Below are 24,640 nucleotides of genomic sequence, written 5' to 3' on the forward strand. Positions count from 1 at the left end.
TTGGCTTGACCTGCAACTCGGACTTGACTTTACCGGGAACTCGTACTTGCCCTGACCGGGAACTCCGACTTGACTTGACGTGGAACTCGGACTTGGCTTGACCAGGAACTCAGACTTGGCTTGACCGGGAACTCGGACTTGGTTTGACCTGGAACCCGGACTTGGCTTGAACTGGACCTCGGGCTTGGCTTGATCTGGAACTCGGACTTGGTTTGACCGGGAACTCGGGCTTGGCTTGACCGGGAATTCGGGCTTGGCTTGAACTGGAACTTGGACTTGGCTTGACCAGGAACTCAGACTTGGCTTGACCTTGAACTCGAACTTGGCTTGACCGGGAACTCGGGCTTGGCTGCACCTGGAACTCGGACTTGGCTTGACCTGGAACTCGGGCTTTGCTTGACCTGGAATTCAGAACTTGGCTTGACCTGGAACTCATGCATGGCTTGACCAGGAACTCGGGCTTGGCTTGACCGGGAGCTCGGACTTGGCTTGAACTGGAACATGGACTTGGCTTGACCGGGAACTCGGACTTGGCTTGACCTGGAACTCGGGCTTGGCTTGACCTGGAACACGGACTTCGCTTGACCTGGAACACTGTCTTGGCTTGACCTGGAACTCGGACATGACTTGACTGGGAACTCAGACTTGGCTTGACCTGGAACTCGGACTTGGCTTGACCGGAAACTCGGGCTTGGCTCGACCTGGTACTCGGGCTTGGCTAGACCTGGAACTCGGACTTGGCTTGACCTGGAACTCGGGCTTGGCTTGACCTGGAACTCGGGCTTGGCTTGACCGGGAACTCGAACTTGGCATGACCGGGAACTCGTACTTGGCTTGACCGGGAACTCCGACTTGACTTGACGTGGAACTCGGACTTGGCTTGACCAGGAACTCAGACTTGGCTTGACCGGGAACTCGGACTTGGCTTGACCTGGAACATGGACTTGGCTTGATCTGGAACTCGGGCTTGGCTTGACCGGGAACTCGGACTTGACTTGACCGGGAACTCGGACTTGGCTTGACCAGGAACTCAGACTTGGCTTGACCTTGAACTCGAACTTGGCTTGACCGGGAACTCGGACTTGGCTGCACCTGGAACTCGGACTTGGCTTGACCTGGAACTCGGACTTGCCTTGACCGGGAACTCGGGCTTCGCTTGACCTGGAACACTGACTTGGCTTGACCGTGAACTCAGACTTGGCTTGACCGGGATCTCAGACTTGGCTTGACTTGGAACACGGACTTGGCTTGACCAATACCTCGGACTTGGCTTGACGTGGAACTCGGACTTGGCTTGACCTGGAACTCGGACTTGGCTTGACCGGGATCTCGAACTTGGCTTGACCGGGAACTCAGACTTGGCTTGACCTTGAACTCGAAGTTGGAATGACCCGGTACTCGGGCTTGGCTGTACCTGGAACTCGGACTTGGCTTGACCTGCAACTCGGACTTGGCTTGATCTGGAACTCGGACTTGGCTTGACCTGGAACTCGGACTTGGCTTGACCTGGAAATCGGGCTTGGCTTGACTGGGAACTCAGACTTGGCTTGACCGGGAACTCAGACTTGTCTTGTCCGGGAACTCCGACTTGACTTGACCTGGAACTCGGACTTGGCTTGACCGGGAACTCAGACTTGGCTTGACCAGGATCTCAGACTTGGCTTGACCTGGAACACGGACTTGGCTTGACCTATACCTTGGACTTGGCTTGACCTGGAACTCGGACTTGGCTTGACCTGGAACTCGGGTTTGGCTTGACCGGGAACTCAGACTTGGCTTGACCGGGAACTCGGACTTGGTTTGACCTGGAACCCGGACTTGGCTTGAACTGGACCTCGGGCTTGGCTTGATCTGGAACTCAGACGTGGTTTGACCGGGAACTCGGGCTTGGCTTGACCGGGAATTCGGGCTTGGCTTGACCGGGAACTCGGACTTGGTTTGACCTGGAACCCGGACTTGGCTTGAACTGGACCTCGGGCTTGGCTTGATCTGGAACTCGGACTTGGTTTGACCGGGAACTCGGGCTTGGCTTGACCGGGAATTCGGGCTTGGCTTGAACTGGAACTTGGACTTGGCTTGACCAGGAACTCAGACTTGGCTTGACCTTGAACTCGAACTTGGCTTGACCGGGAACTCGGGCTTGGCTGCACCTGGAACTCGGACTTGGCTTGACCGGGAACTCGGGCTTTGCTTGACCTGGAATTCAGAACTTGGCTTGACCTGGAACTCATGCATGGCTTGACCAGGAACTCGGGCTTGGCTTGACCGGGAGCTCGGACTTGGCTTGAACTGGAACATGGACTTGGCTTGACCGGGAACTTGGACTTGGCTTGACCTGGAACTCGGGCTTGGCTTGACCTGGAACACGGACTTCGCTTGACCTGGAACACTGTCTTGGCTTGACCTGGAACTCGGACATGACTTGACTGGGAACTCAGACTTGGCTTGACCTGGAACTCGGACTTGGCTTGACCGGAAACTCGGGCTTGGCTCGACCTGGTACTCGGGCTTGGCTAGACCTGGAACTCGGACTTGGCTTGACCTGGAACTCGGGCTTGGCTTGACCTGGAACTCGGGCTTGGCTTGACCTGCAACTCGGACTTGGCTTTACCGGGAACTCGTACTTGGCTTGACCGGGAACTCCGACTTGACTTGACGTGGAACTCGGACTTGGCTTGACCAGGAACTCAGACTTGGCTTGACCGGGAACTCGGACTTGGCTTGACCTGGAACATGGACTTGGCTTGATCTGGAACTCGGGCTTGGCTTGACCGGTAACTCGGACTTGGCTTGACCTTGAACTCGAACTTGGCTTGACCGGGAACTCGGACTTGGCTGCACCTGGAACTCGGACTTGGCTTGACCTGGAACTCGGACTTGCCTTGACCGGGAACTCGGGCTTCGCTTGACCTGGAACACTGACTTGGCTTGACCGTGAACTCAGACTTGGCTTGACCGGGATCTCAGACTTGGCTTGACTTGGAACACGGACTTGGCTTGACCTATACCTCGGACTTGGCTTGACCTGGAACTCGGACTTGGCTTGACCTGGAACTCGGACTTGGCTTGACCGGGATCTCGAACTTGGCTTGACCGGGAACTCAGACTTGGCTTGACCTTGAACTCGAAGTTGGAATGACCCGGTAGTCGGGCTTGGCTGTACCTGGAACTCGGACTTGGCTTGACCTGCAACTCGGACTTGGCTTGATCTGGAACTCGGACTTGGCTTGACCTGGAACTCGGACTTGGCTTGACCTGGAAATCGGGCTTGGCTTGACTGGGAACTCAGACTTGGCTTGACCGGGAATTCAGACTTGTCTTGTCCGGGAACTCCGACTTGACTTGACCTGGAACTCGGACTTGGCTTGACCGGGAACTCAGACTTGGCTTGACCAGGATCTCAGTCTTGGCTTGACCTGGAACACGGACTTGGCTTGATCTATACCTTGGACTTGGCTTGACCTGGAACTCGGACTTGGCTTGACCTGGAACTCGGGTTTGGCTTGACCGGGAACTCAGACTTGGCTTGACCGGGAACTCGGACTTGGTTTGACCTGGAACCCGGACTTGGCTTGAACTGGACCTCGGGCTTGGCTTGATCTGGAACTCGGACTTGGTTTGACCGGGAACTCGGGCTTGGCTTGACCAGGAATTCGGGCTTGGCTTGACCGGGAACTCGGACTTGGTTTGACCTGGAACCCGGACTTGGCTTGAACTGGACCTCGGGCTTGGCTTGATCTGGAACTCGGACTTGGTTTGACCGGGAACTCGGGCTTGGCTTGACCGGGAATTCGGGCTTGGCTTGAACTGGAACTTGGACTTGGCTTGACCAGGAACTCAGACTTGGCTTGACCTTGAACTCGAACTTGGCTTGACCGGGAACTCGGGCTTGGCTGCACCTGGAACTCGGACTTGGCTTGACCGGGAACTCGGGCTTTGCTTGACCTGGAATTCAGAACTTGGCTTGACCTGGAACTCATGCATGGCTTGACCAGGAACTCGGGCTTGGCTTGACCGGGAGCTCGGACTTGGCTTGAACTGGAACATGGACTTGGCTTGACCGGGAACTTGGACTTGGCTTGACCTGGAACTCGGGCTTGGCTTGACCTGGAACACGGACTTCGCTTGACCTGGAACACTGTCTTGGCTTGACCTGGAACTCGGACATGACTTGACTGGGAACTCAGACTTGGCTTGACCTGGAACTCGGACTTGGCTTGACCGGAAACTCGGGCTTGGCTCGACCTGGTACTCGGGCTTGGCTAGACCTGGAACTCGGACTTGGCTTGACCTGGAACTCGGGCTTGGCTTGACCTGGAACTCGGGCTTGGCTTGACCTGCAACTCGGACTTGGCTTTACCGGGAACTCGTACTTGGCTTGACCGGGAACTCCGACTTGACTTGACGTGGAACTCGGACTTGGCTTGACCAGGAACTCAGACTTGGCTTGACCGGGAACTCGGACTTGGCTTGACCTGGAACATGGACTTGGCTTGATCTGGAACTCGGGCTTGGCTTGACCGGTAACTCGGACTTGGCTTGACCTTGAACTCGAACTTGGCTTGACCGGGAACTCGGACTTGGCTGCACCTGGAACTCGGACTTGGCTTGACCTGGAACTCGGACTTGCCTTGACCGGGAACTCGGGCTTCGCTTGACCTGGAACACTGACTTGGCTTGACCGTGAACTCAGACTTGGCTTGACCGGGATCTCAGACTTGGCTTGACTTGGAACACGGACTTGGCTTGACCTATACCTCGGACTTGGCTTGACCTGGAACTCGGACTTGGCTTGACCTGGAACTCGGACTTGGCTTGACCGGGATCTCGAACTTGGCTTGACCGGGAACTCAGACTTGGCTTGACCTTGAACTCGAAGTTGGAATGACCCGGTAGTCGGGCTTGGCTGTACCTGGAACTCGGACTTGGCTTGACCTGCAACTCGGACTTGGCTTGATCTGGAACTCGGACTTGGCTTGACCTGGAACTCGGACTTGGCTTGACCTGGAAATCGGGCTTGGCTTGACTGGGAACTCAGACTTGGCTTGACCGGGAATTCAGACTTGTCTTGTCCGGGAACTCCGACTTGACTTGACCTGGAACTCGGACTTGGCTTGACCGGGAACTCAGACTTGGCTTGACCAGGATCTCAGTCTTGGCTTGACCTGGAACACGGACTTGGCTTGATCTATACCTTGGACTTGGCTTGACCTGGAACTCGGACTTGGCTTGACCTGGAACTCGGGTTTGGCTTGACCGGGAACTCAGACTTGGCTTGACCGGGAACTCGGACTTGGTTTGACCTGGAACCCGGACTTGGCTTGAACTGGACCTCGGGCTTGGCTTGATCTGGAACTCGGACTTGGTTTGACCGGGAACTCGGGCTTGGCTTGACCGGGAATTCGGGCTTGGCTTGACCGGGAACTCGGACTTGGTTTGACCTGGAACCCGGACTTGGCTTGAACTGGACCTCGGGCTTGGCTTGATCTGGAACTCGGACTTGGTTTGACCGGGAACTCGGGCTTGGCTTGACCGGGAATTCGGGCTTGGCTTGAACTGGAACTTGGACTTGGCTTGACCAGGAACTCAGACTTGGCTTGACCTTGAACTCGAACTTGGCTTGACCGGGAACTCGGGCTTGGCTGCACCTGGAACTCGGACTTGGCTTGACCTGGAACTCGGGCTTTGCTTGACCTGGAATTCAGAACATGGCTTGACCTGGAACTCATGAATGGCTTGACCAGGAACTCGGGCTTGGCTTGACCGGGAGCTCGGACTTGGCTTGAACTGGAACATGGACTTGGCTTGACCGGGAACTCGGACTTGGCTTGACCTGGAACTCGGGCTTGGCTTGACCTGGAACACGGACTTGGCTTGATCTGGAACTCGGACTTGCCTTGACCGGGAACTCGGGCTTCGCTTGACCTGGAACACTGTCTTGGCTTGACCTGGAACTCGGACATGACTTGACTGGGAACTCAGACTTGGCTTGACCTGGAACTCGGACTTGGCTTGACCGGAAACTCGGGCTTGGCTCGAACTGGTACTCGGGCTTGGCTAGACCTGGAACTCGGACTTGGCTTGACCTGGAACTCGGGCTTGGCTTGACCTGGAACTCGGGCTTGGCTTGACCTGCAACTCGGACTTGGCTTTACCGGGAACTCGTACTTGGCTTGACCGGGAACTCCGACTTGACTTGACGTGGAACTCGGACTTGGCTTGACCAGGAACTCAGACTTGGCTTGACCGGGAACTCGGACTTGGCTTGACCTGGAACATGGACTTGGCTTGATCTGGAACTCGGGCTTGGCTTGACCGGGAACTCGGACTTGGCTTGACCTTGAACTCGAACTTGGCTTGACCGGGAACTCGGACTTGGCTGCACCTGGAACTCGGACTTGGCTTGACCTGGAACTCGGACTTGCCTTGACCGGGAACTCGGGCTTCGCTTGACCTGGAACACTGACTTGGCTTGACCGTGAACTCAGACTTGGCTTGACCGGGATCTCAGACTTGGCTTGACTTGGAACACGGACTTGGCTTGACCTATACCTCGGACTTGGCTTGACCTGGAACTCGGACTTGGCTTGACCTGGAACTCGGACTTGGCTTCACCGGGATCTCGAACTTGGCTTGACCGGGAACTCAGACTTGGCTTGACCTTGAACTCGAAGTTGGAATGACCCGGTACTCGGGCTTGGCTGTACCTGGAACTCGGACTTGGCTTGACCTGCAACTCGGACTTGGCTTGATCTGGAACTCGGCCTTGGCTTGACCTGGAACTCGGACTTGGCTTGACCTGGAAATCGGGCTTGGCTTGACTGGGAACTCAGACTTGGCTTGACCGGGAACTCAGACTTGTCTTGTCCGGGAACTCCGACTTGACTTGACCTGGAACTCGGACTTGGCTTGACCGGGAACTCAGACTCGGCTTGACCGGGATCTCAGACTTGGCTTGACCTGGAACACGGACTTGGCTTGACCTATACCTTGGACTTGGCTTGACCTGGAACTCGGACTTGGCTTGACCTGGAACTCGGGTTTGGCTTGACCGGGAACTCAGACTTGGCTTGACCTGGAACCCGGACTTGGCTTGACCGGGATCTCGAACTTGGCTTGACCGGGAACTCAGACTTGGCTTGACCTTGAACTCGAAGTTGGAATGACCCGGTACTCGGGCTTGGCTGGACCTGGAACTCGGACTTGGCTTGACCGGGAACTCGGGCTTGGCTTGATCTGGAACTCGGACTTGGCTTGACCTGGAACTCGGACTTGGCTTGACCTGGAAATCGGGCTTGGCTTGACCTGGAACTCGGTCTTGGCATGACGTGGAACACGGAGTTGGCTTGATCTGGAACTCGGACTAGGCTTGACCGGGAACTCGGGCTTGGCTTGACCTGGAACACGGTCTTGGCTTGACCTGGAACTCGGACTTGGCTTGACTGGGAACTCGGACTTGGCTTGACCGGGAACTCGGACGGCTTGATCTGGAACTCGGACTTGCCTTGACCGGGAACTCAGGCTTGGCTTGTCCTGGAATTCGGTCTTGGCTTCACCTGGAACTCCGACTTGGCTTGACCTGAAACTCGGACTTGGCTTGACCGGGAACTCAGCCTTGGCTTGACCTGGAACTTGGACTTGGCTTGACCGGGAACTGAGACTTGGCTTGACCTGGAACTCGGACTTGGCTTGACCTGGAAGTCGGAATTGGCTTGACCAGAAACTCGGGCTTGGCTTGACCTTGAACATGGACTTGGCTTGATCTGGAACTCGGACTTGGCTTGACCGGGAACTCGGACTTGGCTTGACCTGGAACATGGACTTGGCTTGATCTGGAACTCGGGCTTGGCTTAACCGGGAACTCGGACTTGGCCTGACCGGGAACTCGGACTTGGCTTGACCAGGAACTCAGACTTGGCTTGACCTTGAACTCGAACTTGGCTTGACCGGGAACTCGGACTTGGCTGCACCTGGAACTCGGACTTGGCTTGACCTGGAACTCGGGCTTTGCTTGACCTGGAACATGGACTTGGCTTGATCTGGAACTCGGACTTGCCTTGACCGGGAACTCGGGCTTCGCTTGACCTGGAACACTGACTTAGCTTGACCTGGAACTCGGACATGGCTTGACCGGGAACACCGACTTGACTTGACCTGGAACTCGGACTTGGCTTGACCGTGAACTCAGACTTGGCTTGACCGGGATCTCAGACTTGGCTTGACTTGGAACACGGACTTGGCTTGACCTATACCTCAGACTTGGCTTGACCTGGAACTCGGACTTGGCTTGACCTGGACCTCGGACTTGGCTTGACCGGGATCTCGAACTTGGCTTGACCGGGAACTGAGTCTTGGCTTTACCTGGAACACGGACTGGGTTTGACCTGGAACACTGACTTGGCTTGTCCTGGAACTCGGACTTGGCTTGACTGGGATCTGAGACTTGGCTTTACCTGGAACTCGGACTTGGCTTCACCTGGAACACGGACTTTGTTTGACTGGAAACTCGGTCTTGGCTTGATCTGTAACTCAGATTTGGCTTGACCTGGAACTCAGGCTTGGCTGCACCTGGAACTCGGACTTGGCTTGACCTGGAACTCGGGCTTTGCTTGACCTCGAATTCAGACTTGGCTTGACCTGGAACTCGTGCTTGGCTTGACCGGGAACTCGGGCTTGGCTTGACCGGGAGCTTGGACTTGCCTTGACCGGGAACTCAGGTTCGGCTTGACAAGAACATGGACTTGGCTTGACCGGGAACTCGGGCTTGGCTTGACCGGGAACTCGGACTTGGCTTGACCGGGAACTCGAACTTGGCTTGACCGGGAACTCAGACTTGGCTTGATCTGTAACTTGGACTAGGCTTGACCGGGAACTCGGGCTTGGCTTGACCTGGAACTCGGACTTGGCTTGACCGGGAACTCGAACGTGGCTTGACCGGGAACTCAGACTTGGCTTGACCTTGAACTCGAACTTGGCTTGACCGGGAACTTGGGCTTGGCTGCATCTGGAACTCGGACTTGGCTTGACCTGGAACTCGGGCTTTGCTTAACCTGGAATTCAGACTTGGCTTGATCTGGAATTCGTGCTTGGCTTGACCAGGAACTCGGGCTTGGCTTGACCGGGAGCTCGGACTTGCCTTGACGGTGAACTGAGGCTTGGCTTGAACTGGAACATGGACTTGGCTTGACCTGGAACTCGGACTTGGCTTGACCTGGAACTCGGGCTTGGCTTGACCGGGAACTCGGACTTGGCTTGACCTTGAACTCGAACTTGGCTTGACCGGGAACTCGGACTTGGCTGCACCTGGAACTCGGACTTGGCTTGACCTGGAACTCGGACTTGCCTTGACCGGGAACTCGGGCTTCGCTTGACCTGGAACACTGACTTGGCTTGACCGTGAACTCAGACTTGGCTTGACCGGGATCTCAGACTTGGCTTGACTTGGAACACGGACTTGGCTTGACCTATACCTCGGACTTGGCTTGACCTGGAACTCGGACTTGGCTTGACCTGGAACTCGGACTTGGCTTCACCGGGATCTCGAACTTGGCTTGACCGGGAACTCAGACTTGGCTTGACCTTGAACTCGAAGTTGGAATGACCCGGTACTCGGGCTTGGCTGTACCTGGAACTCGGACTTGGCTTGACCTGCAACTCGGACTTGGCTTGATCTGGAACTCGGCCTTGGCTTGACCTGGAACTCGGACTTGGCTTGACCTGGAAATCGGGCTTGGCTTGACTGGGAACTCAGACTTGGCTTGACCGGGAACTCAGACTTGTCTTGTCCGGGAACTCCGACTTGACTTGACCTGGAACTCGGACTTGGCTTGACCGGGAACTCAGACTCGGCTTGACCGGGATCTCAGACTTGGCTTGACCTGGAACACGGACTTGGCTTGACCTATACCTTGGACTTGGCTTGACCTGGAACTCGGACTTGGCTTGACCTGGAACTCGGGTTTGGCTTGACCGGGAACTCAGACTTGGCTTGACCTGGAACCCGGACGGCTTGACCGGGATCTCGAACTTGGCTTGACCGGGAACTCAGACTTGGCTTGACCTTGAACTCGAAGTTGGAATGACCCGGTACTCGGGCTTGGCTGGACCTGGAACTCGGACTTGGCTTGACCGGGAACTCGGGCTTGGCTTGATCTGGAACTCGGACTTGGCTTGACCTGGAACTCGGACTTGGCTTGACCTGGAAATCGGGCTTGGCTTGACCTGGAACTCGGTCTTGGCATGACGTGGAACACGGAGTTGGCTTGATCTGGAACTCGGACTTGGCTTGACCGGGAACTCGGGCTTGGCTTGACCTGGAACACGGTCTTGGCTTGACCTGGAACTCGGACTTGGCTTGACTGGGAACTCGGACTTGGCTTGACCGGGAACTCGGACGGCTTGATCTGGAACTCGGACTTGCCTTGACCGGGAACTCAGGCTTGGCTTGTCCTGGAATTCGGTCTTGGCTTCACCTGGAACTCCGACTTGGCTTGACCTGAAACTCGGACTTGGCTTGACCGGGAACTCAGACTTGGCTTGACCTGGAACTTGGACTTGGCTTGACCGGGAACTGAGACTTGGCTTGACCTGGAACTCGGACTTGGCTTGACCTGGAAGTCGGAATTGGCTTGACCAGAAACTCGGGCTTGGCTTGACCTTGAACATGGACTTGGCTTGATCTGGAACTCGGACTTGGCTTGACCGGGAACTCGGACTTGGCTTGACCTGGAACATGGACTTGGCTTGATCTGGAACTCGGGCTTGGCTTGACCGGGAACTCGGACTTGGCCTGACCGGGAACTCGGACTTGGCTTGACCAGGAACTCAGACTTGGCTTGACCTTGAACTCGAACTTGGCTTGACCGGGAACTCGGACTTGGCTGCACCTGGAACTCGGACTTGGCTTGACCTGGAACTCGGGCTTTGCTTGACCTGGAACATGGACTTGGCTTGATCTGGAACTCGGACTTGCCTTGACCGGGAACTCGGGCTTCGCTTGACCTGGAACACTGACTTGGCTTGACCTGGAACTCGGACATGGCTTGACCGGGAACACCGACTTGACTTGACCTGGAACTCGAACTTGGCTTGACCGGGAACTCAGACTTGGCTTGATCTGTAACTTGGACTAGGCTTGACCGGGAACTCGGGCTTGGCTTGACCTGGAACTCGGACTTGGCTTGACCGGGAACTCGAACGTGGCTTGACCGGGAACTCAGACTTGGCTTGACCTTGAACTCGAACTTGGCTTGACCGGGAACTTGGGCTTGGCTGCATCTGGAACTCGGACTTGGCTTGACCTGGAACTCGGGCTTTGCTTAACCTGGAATTCAGACTTGGCTTGATCTGGAATTCGTGCTTGGCTTGACCAGGAACTCGGGCTTGGCTTGACCGGGAGCTCGGACTTGCCTTGACGGTGAACTGAGGCTTGGCTTGAACTGGAACATGGACTTGGCTTGACCTGGAACTCGGACTTGGCTTGACCTGGAACTCGGGCTTGGCTTGACCGGGAACTCGGACTTGGCTTGACCTTGAACTCGAACTTGGCTTGACCGGGAACTCGGACTTGGCTGCACCTGGAACTCGGACTTGGCTTGACCTGGAACTCGGACTTGCCTTGACCGGGAACTCGGGCTTCGCTTGACCTGGAACACTGACTTGGCTTGACCGTGAACTCAGACTTGGCTTGACCGGGATCTCAGACTTGGCTTGACTTGGAACACGGACTTGGCTTGACCTATACCTCGGACTTGGCTTGACCTGGAACTCGGACTTGGCTTGACCTGGAACTCGGACTTGGCTTCACCGGGATCTCGAACTTGGCTTGACCGGGAACTCAGACTTGGCTTGACCTTGAACTCGAAGTTGGAATGACCCGGTACTCGGGCTTGGCTGTACCTGGAACTCGGACTTGGCTTGACCTGCAACTCGGACTTGGCTTGATCTGGAACTCGGCCTTGGCTTGACCTGGAACTCGGGTTTGGCTTGACCGGGAACTCAGACTTGGCTTGACCTGGAACCCGGACGGCTTGACCGGGATCTCGAACTTGGCTTGACCGGGAACTCAGACTTGGCTTGACCTTGAACTCGAAGTTGGAATGACCCGGTACTCGGGCTTGGCTGGACCTGGAACTCGGACTTGGCTTGACCGGGAACTCGGGCTTGGCTTGATCTGGAACTCGGACTTGGCTTGACCTGGAACTCGGACTTGGCTTGACCTGGAAATCGGGCTTGGCTTGACCTGGAACTCGGTCTTGGCATGACGTGGAACACGGAGTTGGCTTGATCTGGAACTCGGACTTGGCTTGACCGGGAACTCGGGCTTGGCTTGACCTGGAACACGGTCTTGGCTTGACCTGGAACTCGGACTTGGCTTGACTGGGAACTCGGACTTGGCTTGACCGGGAACTCGGACGGCTTGATCTGGAACTCGGACTTGCCTTGACCGGGAACTCAGGCTTGGCTTGTCCTGGAATTCGGTCTTGGCTTCACCTGGAACTCCGACTTGGCTTGACCTGAAACTCGGACTTGGCTTGACCGGGAACTCAGACTTGGCTTGACCTGGAACTTGGACTTGGCTTGACCGGGAACTGAGACTTGGCTTGACCTGGAACTCGGACTTGGCTTGACCTGGAAGTCGGAATTGGCTTGACCAGAAACTCGGGCTTGGCTTGACCTTGAACATGGACTTGGCTTGATCTGGAACTCGGACTTGGCTTGACCGGGAACTCGGACTTGGCTTGACCTGGAACATGGACTTGGCTTGATCTGGAACTCGGGCTTGGCTTGACCGGGAACTCGGACTTGGCCTGACCGGGAACTCGGACTTGGCTTGACCAGGAACTCAGACTTGGCTTGACCTTGAACTCGAACTTGGCTTGACCGGGAACTCGGACTTGGCTGCACCTGGAACTCGGACTTGGCTTGACCTGGAACTCGGGCTTTGCTTGACCTGGAACATGGACTTGGCTTGATCTGGAACTCGGACTTGCCTTGACCGGGAACTCGGGCTTCGCTTGACCTGGAACACTGACTTGGCTTGACCTGGAACTCGGACATGGCTTGACCGGGAACACCGACTTGACTTGACCTGGAACTCGGACTTGGCTTGACCGTGAACTCAGACTTGGCTTGACCGGGATCTCAGACTTGGCTTGACTTGGAACACGGACTTGGCTTGACCTATACCTCAGACTTGGCTTGACCTGGAACTCGGACTTGGCTTGACCTGGACCTCGGACTTGGCTTGACCGGGATCTCGAACTTGGCTTGACCGGGAACTGAGTCTTGGCTTTACCTGGAACACGGACTGGGTTTGACCTGGAACACTGACTTGGCTTGTCCTGGAACTCGGACTTGGCTTGACTGGGATCTGAGACTTGGCTTTACCTGGAACTCGGACTTGGCTTCACCTGGAACACGGACTTTGTTTGACTGGAAACTCGGTCTTGGCTTGATCTGTAACTCAGATTTGGCTTGACCTGGAACTCAGGCTTGGCTGCACCTGGAACTCGGACTTGGCTTGACCTGGAACTCGGGCTTTGCTTGACCTCGAATTCAGACTTGGCTTGACCTGGAACTCGTGCTTGGCTTGACCGGGAACTCGGGCTTGGCTTGACCGGGAGCTTGGACTTGCCTTGACCGGGAACTCAGGTTCGGCTTGACAAGAACATGGACTTGGCTTGACCGGGAACTCGGGCTTGGCTTGACCGGGAACTCGGACTTGGCTTGACCGGGAACTCGAACTTGGCTTGACCGGGAACTCAGACTTGGCTTGATCTGTAACTTGGACTAGGCTTGACCGGGAACTCGGGCTTGGCTTGACCTGGAACTCGGACTTGGCTTGACCGGGAACTCGAACGTGGCTTGACCGGGAACTCAGACTTGGCTTGACCTTGAACTCGAACTTGGCTTGACCGGGAACTTGGGCTTGGCTGCATCTGGAACTCGGACTTGGCTTGACCTGGAACTCGGGCTTTGCTTAACCTGGAATTCAGACTTGGCTTGATCTGGAATTCGTGCTTGGCTTGACCAGGAACTCGGGCTTGGCTTGACCGGGAGCTCGGACTTGCCTTGACGGTGAACTGAGGCTTGGCTTGAACTGGAACATGGACTTGGCTTGACCTGGAACTCGGACTTGGCTTGACCTGGAACTCGGGCTTGGCTTGACCTGGAACACGGACTTGGCTTGATCTGGAACTCGGACTTGCCTTGACCGGGAACTCGGGCTTCGCTTGACCTGGAACACTGATTTGGCTTGACCTGGAACTCATGCATGACTTGACTGGGAACTCAGCCTTGGCTTGACCTTGAACACGAACTTGGCTTGACCGGGAACTCGGGCTTGGCTGCACCTGGAACTCGGACTTGGCTTGACCTGGAACTCGGGCTTTGCTTGACCTGGAATTCAGAACTTGGCTTGACCTGGAACTCATGCTTGGCGTGACCAGGAACTCGGGCTTGGCTTGACCGGGAGCTCGGACTTGGCTTGAACTGGAACATGGACTTGGCTTGACCGGGAACTCGGACTTGGCTTGACCTGGAACTCGGGCTTGGCTTGACCTGGAACACGGACTTGGCTTGATCTGGAACTCGGACTTGCCTTGACTGGGAACTCGGGCTTCGCTTGACCTGGAACACTGATTTGGCTTGACCTGGAACTCGGGCATGACTTGACTGGGAACTCAGACTTGGCTTGACCGGAAACTCGGGCTTTGCTCGACCTGGTACTCGGGCTTGGCTAGACCTGGAACTCGGACTTGGCTTGACCTGGAACTCGGGCTTGGCTTGACCTGCAACTCGGACTTGACTTTACCGGGAACTCGTACTTGCCCTGACCGGGAACTCCGACTTGACTTGACGTGGAACTCGGACTTGGCTTGACCAGGAACTCAGACTTGGCTTGACCGGGAACTCGGACTTGGTTTGACCTGGAACCCGGACTTGGCTTGAACTGGACCTCGGGCTTGGCTTGATCTGGAACTCGGACTTGGCTTGACCGGGAACTCGGGCTTGGCTTGACCGGGAATTCGGGCTTGGCTTGAACTGGAACTTGGACTTGGCTTGACCAGGAACTCAGACTTGGCTTGACCTTGAACTCGAACTTGGCTTGACCGGGAACTCGGGCTTGGCTGCACCTGGAACTCGGACTTGGCTTGACCTGGAACTCGGGCTTTGCTTGACCTGGAATTCAGAACTTGGCTTGACCTGGAACTCATGCATGGCTTGACCTGGAACTCGGACTTGGCTTGACCGGAAACTCGGGCTTGGCTCGACCTGGTACTCGGGCTTGGCTAGACCTGGAACTCGGACTTGGCTTGACCTGGAACTCGGGCTTGGCTTGACCTGGAACTCGGGCTTGGCTTGACCTGCAACTCGGACTTGGCTTTACCGGGAACTCGTACTTGGCTTGACCGGGAACTCCGACTTGACTTGACGTGGAACTCGGACTTGGCTTGACCAGGAACTCAGACTTGGCTTGACCGGGAACTCGGACTTGGCTTGACCTGGAACATGGACTTGGCTTTATCTGGAACTCGGGCTTGGCTTGACCGGGAACTCGGACTTGGCTTGACCGGGAACTCGGACTTGGCTTGACCAGGAACTCAGACTTGGCTTGACCTTGAACTCGAACTTGGCTTGACCGGGAACTCGGACTTGGCTGCACCTGGAACTCGGACTTGGCTTGACCTGGAACTCGGACTTGCCTTGACCGGGATCTCAGACTTGGCTTGACTTGGAACACGGACTTGGCTTGACCTATACCTCGGACTTGGCTTGACCTGGAACTCGGACTTGGCTTGACCTGGAACTCGGACTTGGCTTGACCGGGATCTCGAACTTGGCTTGACCTTGAACTCGAAGTTGGAATGACCCGGTACTCGGGCTTGGCTGTACATGGAACTCGGACTTGGCTTGACCTGCAACTCGGACTTGGCTTGATCTGGAACTCGGACTTGGCTTGACCTGGAACTCGGACTTGGCTTGACCTGGAAATCGGGTTTGGCTTGACTGGGAACTCAGACTTGGCTTGACCGGGAACTCAGACTTGTCTTGTCCGGGAACTCCGACTTGACTTGACCTGGAACTCGGACTTGGCTTGACCGGGAACTCAGACTTGGCTTGACCGGGATCTCAGACTTGGCTTGACCTGGAACACGGACTTGGCTTGACCTATACCTTGGACTTGGCTTGACCTGGAACTCGGACTTGGCTTGACCTGGAACTCGGGTTTGGCTTGACCGGGAACTCAGACTTGGCTTGACCTGGAACCCGGACTTGGCTTGACCGGGATCTCGAACTTGGCTTGACCGGGAACTCAGACTTGGCTTGACCTTGAACTCGAAGTTGGAATGACCCGGTACTCGGGCTTGGCTGGACCTGGAACTCGGACTTGGCTTGACCGGGAACTCGGGCTTGGCTTGATCTGGAACTCGGACTTGGCTTGACCTGGAACTCGGACTTGGCTTGACCTGGAAATCGGGCTTGGCTTGACCTGGAACTCGGTCTTGGCATGACGTGGAACACGGAGTTGGCTTGATCTGGAACTCGGACTTGGCTTGACCGGGAACTCGGGCTTGGCTTGACCTGGAACACGGTCTTGGCTTGACCTGGAACTCGGACTTGGCTTGACTGGGAACTCGGACTTGGCTTGACCGGGAACTCGGACTTGGCTTGATCTGGAACTCGGACTTGCCTTGACCGGGAACTCAGGCTTGGCTTGTCCTGGAATTCGGTCTTGGCTTCACCTGGAACTCCGACTTGGCTTGACCTGAAACTCGGACTTGGCTTGACCGGGAACTCAGACTTGGCTTGACCTGGAACGTTGACTTGGCTTGACCGGGAACTGAGACTTGGCTTGACCTGGAACTCGGACTTGGCTTGACCTGGAAGTCGGAATTGGCTTGACCAGAAACTCGGGCTTGGCTTGACCTTGAACACGGACTTGGCTTGATCTGGAACTCGGACTTGCCTTGACCTGAAACTCAGGCTTGGCATGACCTGGAACTCGGACTTGGCTTGTCCGGAAACTCGGACTTGGCTTGACCGGGAACTGAGACTTGGCTTGACCTGGAACTCGGACTTGGCTTGACCGGGAAGTCGGAATTGGCTTGACCAGAAACTCGGGCTTGGCTTGACCTTGAACACGGACTTGGCTTGATCTGGAACTCGGACTTGGCTTGATAGAGAACTCGGGCTTGGCTTGATCTGGAACACGGACATGGCTTGACATGGAACTCGGACTTGGCTTGACTAGGAACTCTGTCTTGGCTTGACCTGGAACTCGGACTTGGCTTGACCAGTAACTCGGACTTGGCTTGACCGGGAACTCGGGCTTGGCTTGACCTGGAACTCGGGCTTGGCTTGACCGGGAAATCGGGCTTGGTATGACCTGAAACTCCATGTTGGCTTGACCTGGAACACAAACTTGGCTTGATCTGGAACTCGGACTTGGCTTGATCTGGAACTCGGACTTGGCTTGACCTGGACCTCGGGCTTGGCTTGACCTGGAAATCGGGTTTGGCTTGACCTGGAGCTCGGGCTTGGTTTGACCTGGAACACGGACAAGGCTTGATCTGGAATTCGGACTTGGCTTGACCGGGAACTCGGGCTTGGCTTGACCTGGAACTCGGACTTGGCTTGACTGGGAACTCAGACTTGGCTTGATATGGAACTCAGGTTTGGCTTGACCGGGAACTCAGACTTGGCTTGACCTGGAACTCGGACTTGGCTTGACCTGGATCTCGGGCTTAGCTTCACCTGATATTAGGGCTTGGCTTGACCGGGAACTCGGTCTTGGCTTGACCGGGAACTCAGACTTGGCTTGACCTGGATCATGGACTTGTCTTGACCGGGAACTCAGCTTTGGCTTGACCTGGAACTCGGACTTGACTTGACCGGAAACTCAGACTTGGCTTGACCGGGAACTCAGACTTGGCTTGACCTGGAACATGGACTTGGCTTGACCGGGAACTCTGCATTGGCTTGACCTGAAACTCGGACTTGGCTTGATCGAGAACTCGGGCTTGGCTTGACCGGGAACTCGGACTTGGCTTGACTTGGCTTGGTCTGAGTGAGTATTGGCACTGAGGAAACATAAGAATTCAAGGCTTCAGTTGTTGGCTGGGGGTCAATATAGTTCTGTTGCTATGCAGAGACAATCAGACATGAGCTTTGATTAATTAAGAACTGTGTCGTGAGTTTTTCAACCTGGATCTGCTGATGAATTAGTCAGCAGGAGATGTTGTTTCTGATCTGCAGTGACTATGACCTGCTGATAATTGTGCTCACCTCCAAGCTGTAGTCAATGACCAGTAGGCTGACGTACAGTTATCCAAATGGTCTAGCAGAAGACAGTATGCAGGCAGTGAAATAGCATCAAACATTGACCTGTTGAATTGGATCCAGATCATTTTTGAAGCTGGAGTTGGCCACAATCATCAGGATACTTCAGTCAATGCAGACCGGCAACAACTCCTCCAAAATGCCATAACTAGTCTATTTGGTTATGGTAGATGTAAGTGTTGACAGACAGTAGCCATTGAGGCCCTCAGACTCTTCATGGGCATGGGTACGCTAAATACCCTTTTGAAGTAGGTGGGGAACTCAGACCACAGATGCAAGAGGCGCAAGTTGCCCTTGAAAAAATGCAGCCTTTTGGTTTGCACAGATCTTTCAGCATTCACCCAGCTACACCGTCTGGGCCTGACTACAGAAGCAGTCACCCACCACACAGCCCAGCTGTATTTGCACCCCATTCAAGTCAAAACCTCTATAATCTACTCCGTTACTTTATTCAACTTTGCTTAAGTCACAAAGAAGAAAGTTCATTGATTCTATTGAGAGTGCTCAATCTTCCTGAATATATACCAGTGACCATTGTTAAACATACATCCTACACATGCAGAATGGAGATGAAAATAAATACCAGCTACATTGGAACATACAGGGCAATTTATAACTGTTGGTATCAAGTAGAAAAGTAAAGAGGTACTGCTAAGATTTTCTAGGGGCTGATTTATTTTGTCACACAAACCTTGGGTCGGGAATTGGCCTATCATTCTGATTAAAATTACACAAGAGAGTTCTGAGAGTCAGAGATAGCCCAGGTGGTCAGAGACATTTTCCTAGGTTGGAAACGGCAAGAACAAGTGCAATATCCTTGAGGTGAGAAGTGGAAAACATAGAAGCATCTTCTTTACACAGAGGGGGGTTAGGTCTCACATATATCTGCTACCAGGGGAAATGGTGGAAACAGATATGATAGCAATTGATGAGAAGTTTTTAAACCCAGGCATATACAGAGGTCACACACGAGGAAATCTGCAGATGCTGGAAATTCAAACAACACACACAAAATGCTGGTAGAACACTGCAGGCCAGGCAACATCGATAGGGAGAAGCGCTGTCGACGTTTCGGGCCGAGACCCTTCGTCAGGACTAACTGAAAGGAAAGATAGTAAGAGATTTGGAAGTAGTGAGGGGAGGGGTAAATGCGAAATGATAGGAGAAGACCGGAGGGGGTGTGATGAAGCTAAGAGCTAGAAAGGTGATTGGCGAAAGTGATACAGAGCTGTAGAAGGGAAAGGATCATGGGACGTGATGTACCATCAATAACTCTGAGACGTGGGTTAAGGTAGGCTTTTATTGGCTGGAAGAAAGCACAAGCAGCAAGTGACCATCACACGACATCCTGGAGACTGAGGAAGGGTCTGTGCCTCCAATTGCCTTTATACCGGGGTCTGTGGGAGGAGCCACAGGAGCAGTCAGCGGGGGGGGGGGGGGAGGGGGGCATGTCCAGACAGGTATATGTTGTTCACCACATTCACCCCCCCCCCTTTGTTTTAAAAGAGAGTCCCCATGGGGCGAAGTTTCTTACAAGTATATTTACAGGTTAAGTCTATCAGGTGGTCGAATCTGTCGCTGCGATCTACGTAGCACCGGCTGTGATTGCACAGGTGCCGGTGGTGGTGATTGCACAGGTGCTGGTGGTGGTGATTGCACAGGTGCCGGAGATGGTGATTGCACAGGTGCCGGTGGTGGTGATTGCACAGATGCTGGAGGTGGTGATTGCACAGGTGCCGGTGGTGGTGATTGCACAGGTGCCGGAGGTGGTGATTGCACAGGTGCCGGTGGTGGTGATTGCACAGGTGCCGGAGGTGGTGATTGCACAGGTGCCGGTGGTGGTGATTGCACAGGTCCCGGTGGTGGTGATTGCACAGGTGCCGGTGGTGATTGCACAGGTGCCGGTGGTGATTGCACAGGTGCCGGTGGTGGTGATTGCACAGGTGCCGGTGGTGGTGATTGCACAGGTGCCGGTGGTGATTGCACAGGTGCCGGAGGTGGTGATTGCACAGATGCCGGAGGTGGTGATTGCACAGATGCCGGAGGTGGTGATTGCACAGGTGCCGGTGGTGGTGATTGCACAGATGCCGGTGGTGGTGATTGCAAAGGTGCCGGAGGTGGTGATTGCACAGGTGCCGGAGGTGGTGATTGCACAGATGCCGGTGGTGGTGATTGCAAAGGTGCCGGTGGTGATTGCACAGGTGCCGGTGGTGGTGATTGCACAGATGCCGGTGGTGGTGATTGCAAAGGTGCCGGTGGTGATTGCACCAGAGACGGAGGTTGTGCTGGTTCCGGCCTGACTGGAGGTGTCAGCCCACTAGGTGTCAGTGATCCCTCATGTGTGAGCGAGGCGCCTGGTATATGCGTGTGCGAGGCGCCCGGTATGGGAGTGTCGTGAGGAGTCTGTGTAGGGCTCGGTGGTGCGCGGTGTCACCTCGGGTACAGGGTTCATAGTTACTGTGGAGTGTTCGGGGTAGTGGTCCACTACACCTGTGGGCGCCAGGTCGCGGATGGAGACTGTGTCCTCCTGCCCATCAGGTAAGACCACATAGGCATACTGGGGGTTTGCATGTAGTAGGTGAACCCTCTCGACCAGCGGGGAATATTTATTGCTCCTCACATGTTTCTGGAGCAGCACTGGCCCTGGGGACGTCAGCCAAGCCGGTAGGGTGGTCCCAGTGGCAGACTTCCTGGGAAAAGAAAAGAGGCGCTTGTGAGGGGTGGCATTGGTGGACGTTCATAACATAGAGCGGATAGAGTGGAGTGCCTCAGGGAGGACCTCCTGCCATCGAGAGACCGGCAACCCCTTTGACTTAAGGGCTAAAAGTGTGGCCTTCCACACTGTGGCATTCTCCCTCTCCACCTGTCCATTTCCCCGGGGATTATAGCTCGTGGTCCTACTAGTAGCAATGCCCCTAGCCAGCAGGAACCGACGCAACTCGTCACTCATAAAGGAGGACCCTCTATCACTGTGGATATAGCAGGGATATCCGAACAGAGTGAAGAGCTGGCGCAGGGCTTTTATGACGGATGTGGCAGTGGTATCGGGGCAGGGGATGGCAAAGGGGAACCGTGAGTACTCGTCGATAATGTTGAGAAAGTACACATTGCGGTCGGTGGAGGAAAGGGGGCCTTAAAGTCAACACTCAGTCACTCAAAGGGGCGGGTGGCCTTGATAAGTTGCACCTTTTCAGGACGGTAGAAGTGCGGTTTGCACTCAGCGCAGATTTGGCAGTCCCTGGTCATCGTCCTGATGTCCTCAAGGGAGTAAGGCAGGTTCCGGGCTTTCACGAAATGGTAAAATCGGGTGACCCCTGGGTGGCAAAGATCTGCATGGAGGGCGTATAACTGGTTGAGCTGTGCGCTGGCACACGCTCCCTGGGATAGGGCATCAGGGGGTTCATTGAGCCTTCCAGGCCGGTACAGGATATCATAGTTGTAGGTGGAGAGTTCTATTCTCCACTGCAAAATTTTATCATTTTTGATTTTGCCCCGCTGTTGGTTGCTGAACATGAACGCAACTGAGCGCTGGTCAGTCAGCAAGGTGAACCTTTTGCCGGCGAGATAGTGCCTCCAGTGCCCAATAGCTTCCACTATGGCCTGGGCTTCTTTCTCCACCGTGGAGTGCCGAAGTTCAGAGCCTTGAAGGGTACGAGAAAAGAATGCTACTGGCCTGCCTGCCTGATTGAGGGTAGCAGCCAGCGCGAAATTGGAGGCGTCACTCTCTACCTGGAAGGGAATGGTCTCGTCCACCGCATGTATCGTTGCTTTGGCAATGTCCCCTTTAATGTGGCTGAAGGCCGCGGGGGCTTCGGCAGAGAGGGGAAATGTGGTAGACTTGACCAGGGGGTGGGCCTTGTCTGCATAATGGAGGACCCATTGGGCGTAATAGGAAAAGAAGCCCAGTCACCATCTGAGGGTTCTGAGGGTGGTGGGAAGAGGGAGTTCTAACAGGGGGCGCATACGGTCAGGATCAGGGCCAATGACCACGTTCTCCACGACATAGCCAAGGATAGCGAGTTGGGTGGTTCCGAACACACACTTGTCCCTATTATAAGTAAGGTTAAGAGCTTTGGCCGCTTGGAAAAATTGTTGGAGGTTGGTGTTGCGATCCGGCCAGTCATGACCACAGATGGTGATGTTATCTAGATAGGGAAATGTGGCCCTCAGTTGGCACTGGTCCACCATCCAGTCCATTTCCCTCTGGAAGACAGAGACACCATTTGTGACACCGAAGGGGACGTGCACGAAGTGATAGAGCCTGCCGCCCGCCTCGAAGGCAGTGTAGGTGCGGTCCTCCGGGTGGATGGGGAGCTGGTGATAAGCGGATTTCAGGTCTATGGTCGAGTACACCTTGTACTGAGCTATCTAGTTGACCATATCCACGATGCGGGGTAGGGGGTACACGTCAAGCTGCGTGAACCTATTGATGGTCTGGCTATAGTCCACAACCATCCTATTTTTCTGCCCGGTCCGAACAACAACCACCTGGGCCCTCCAAGGGCTTGTGCTTGGCTCAATGATCCCCTCCCTGAGCAGCCGCTGAACCTCCGACTGAATGAAGGCCCTGTCCCCCGCGCTGTACCTCCTGCTTTTAGTTGCCACAGGTTTACAGTCGGGGGTCAGGTTGGCGAACAGCGGTGGGGGAGGGATCTTGAGGGTGGAGAGGCTGCAAGTGGTGTCAGTAGCGCAGCTGTCGACATGGTGCTGGGTGGGATGTGTGTGTCGGTGTGTGTGCGTGGTCAGTAGCGGGGTATATGATGAAGTCCCACAAAATTGAGGGTTCCTGACAGTGAGTGGTGGGAGGGGCCCGTCATATGCCAGAGTCACACTTTTGAGATGGCTCTGGAAGTCCAGCCCCAATAGCACAGGCGCACACAGTTGAGTCATGATCAATAACGCAAAGTCCCGATATTCTGTGCCCTGCACCACCAATGTCGCTACACAACCCCCCCCGGATGTCTGTGGAATGCGACCCAGAAGCCATGGTGAATCTCTGGCTTACCGGCCGTGTCACGAGTCCGCAGCGTTGCACCGTGTCCGGGTCAATAAAACTCTCAGTGCTGCCCGTGTCAAACAGGCAGCTAGTCCTGTGTCCCTCCACCAGGATGTCCATCATTGACCTTGCAAGCTGGTGTGGGGCGCTTTGGTCGAGGGTTATGGAGGCCAGAGTTGAATCGCCGTCTTGGTGCCCGGTAAGTACCCGTGGGTTGAAGGCGGGGCAAGGTGGCGCCGACAAAGATGGCCGCCCCCATGCCTCGCACGAGGCGGGCAGGCAAGATGGTGGCGACCACGATGGCGACCCCCATGCCTCCCATGCGGTGCTGCTTGACCCCGCTCGTGGTTTAGACTTACAGACCTTGGCGAAATGGCCCTTCTTTCCACAGCTGGAGCAGGTAGCTTCTCAGGCTGGGCAGCGTTTTCGGGGGTGCTTTTCGAGTCTGCAGAAGTAACACTGCGCAGACTTGCGACTGGCAGCAGCTGTGGTTGGTTTCGGGGAGTTTGTGGACTCGCGTGTGGCAGCAGCGGTTGTCAATTCACTCGCGGGTGGCGGGGTCTGCGGTGTCCACGGAACCGGCGGGGGATCACGCGGCTGGACAGCGTCAGCGTCGTGCAGAGCAGCCTCCAGCGTGTCGGCCATCTCGATCGCCGAGCGTAAGGTAAGATCGGCATTTTCCAGCAGTCGCTGGTGCACATACACTGACCTGATCCCCATAACGAAGGCGTCTCGTACCAGGAGCTCCACATGCTGTCCCGCCATCAGTCCTTTGCAGTCGCAGGCCCGCACGAGTGTCTGTAGGGCTCGGAGAAACTCCCCGCTCAACTTGCCGGTTCGCTGCCGCCATGTCGCTAAGCGATGTCTTGCATAGACGGTGTTCACCGGCCGCAGGTACTGTCTTTTGAGGAAGTCCAGTGCCCCCTGGTAGGCCGGCAGGTCTCTGATAAGGGAGTAAACGTTTGGGCTGACCCTCAAAAGGAGGATTCTGTGCATAATAGCGGGCTCAGTCACGGGAATCTGTTCCAAGTATGATTGGAAGCATGCAAGCCAGAGTTCAAAGACAAGAGATGCTTCTGAGTCTTGAGGATGAATGTCCAATTTTTCTGGACTTAAAATGCTTTCCATGTTTTAAAACTTCCAGCCAATAAAATTGATGCACCACCAATAACTCTGAGACATGGGTTAAGGTAGGCTTTTACTGGCTGGAAGAAAGCACAAGCAGCAAGTGACCATCACACAACATCCTGGAGACTGAGGAAGGGTCTGTGCCTCCAATCACCTTTATACCGGGGTCTG

The sequence above is a fragment of the Hemitrygon akajei genome, chromosome 3 (assembly GCF_048418815.1).
Source record: "Hemitrygon akajei chromosome 3, sHemAka1.3, whole genome shotgun sequence".
Classification (NCBI taxonomy): domain Eukaryota; kingdom Metazoa; phylum Chordata; class Chondrichthyes; order Myliobatiformes; family Dasyatidae; genus Hemitrygon; species Hemitrygon akajei.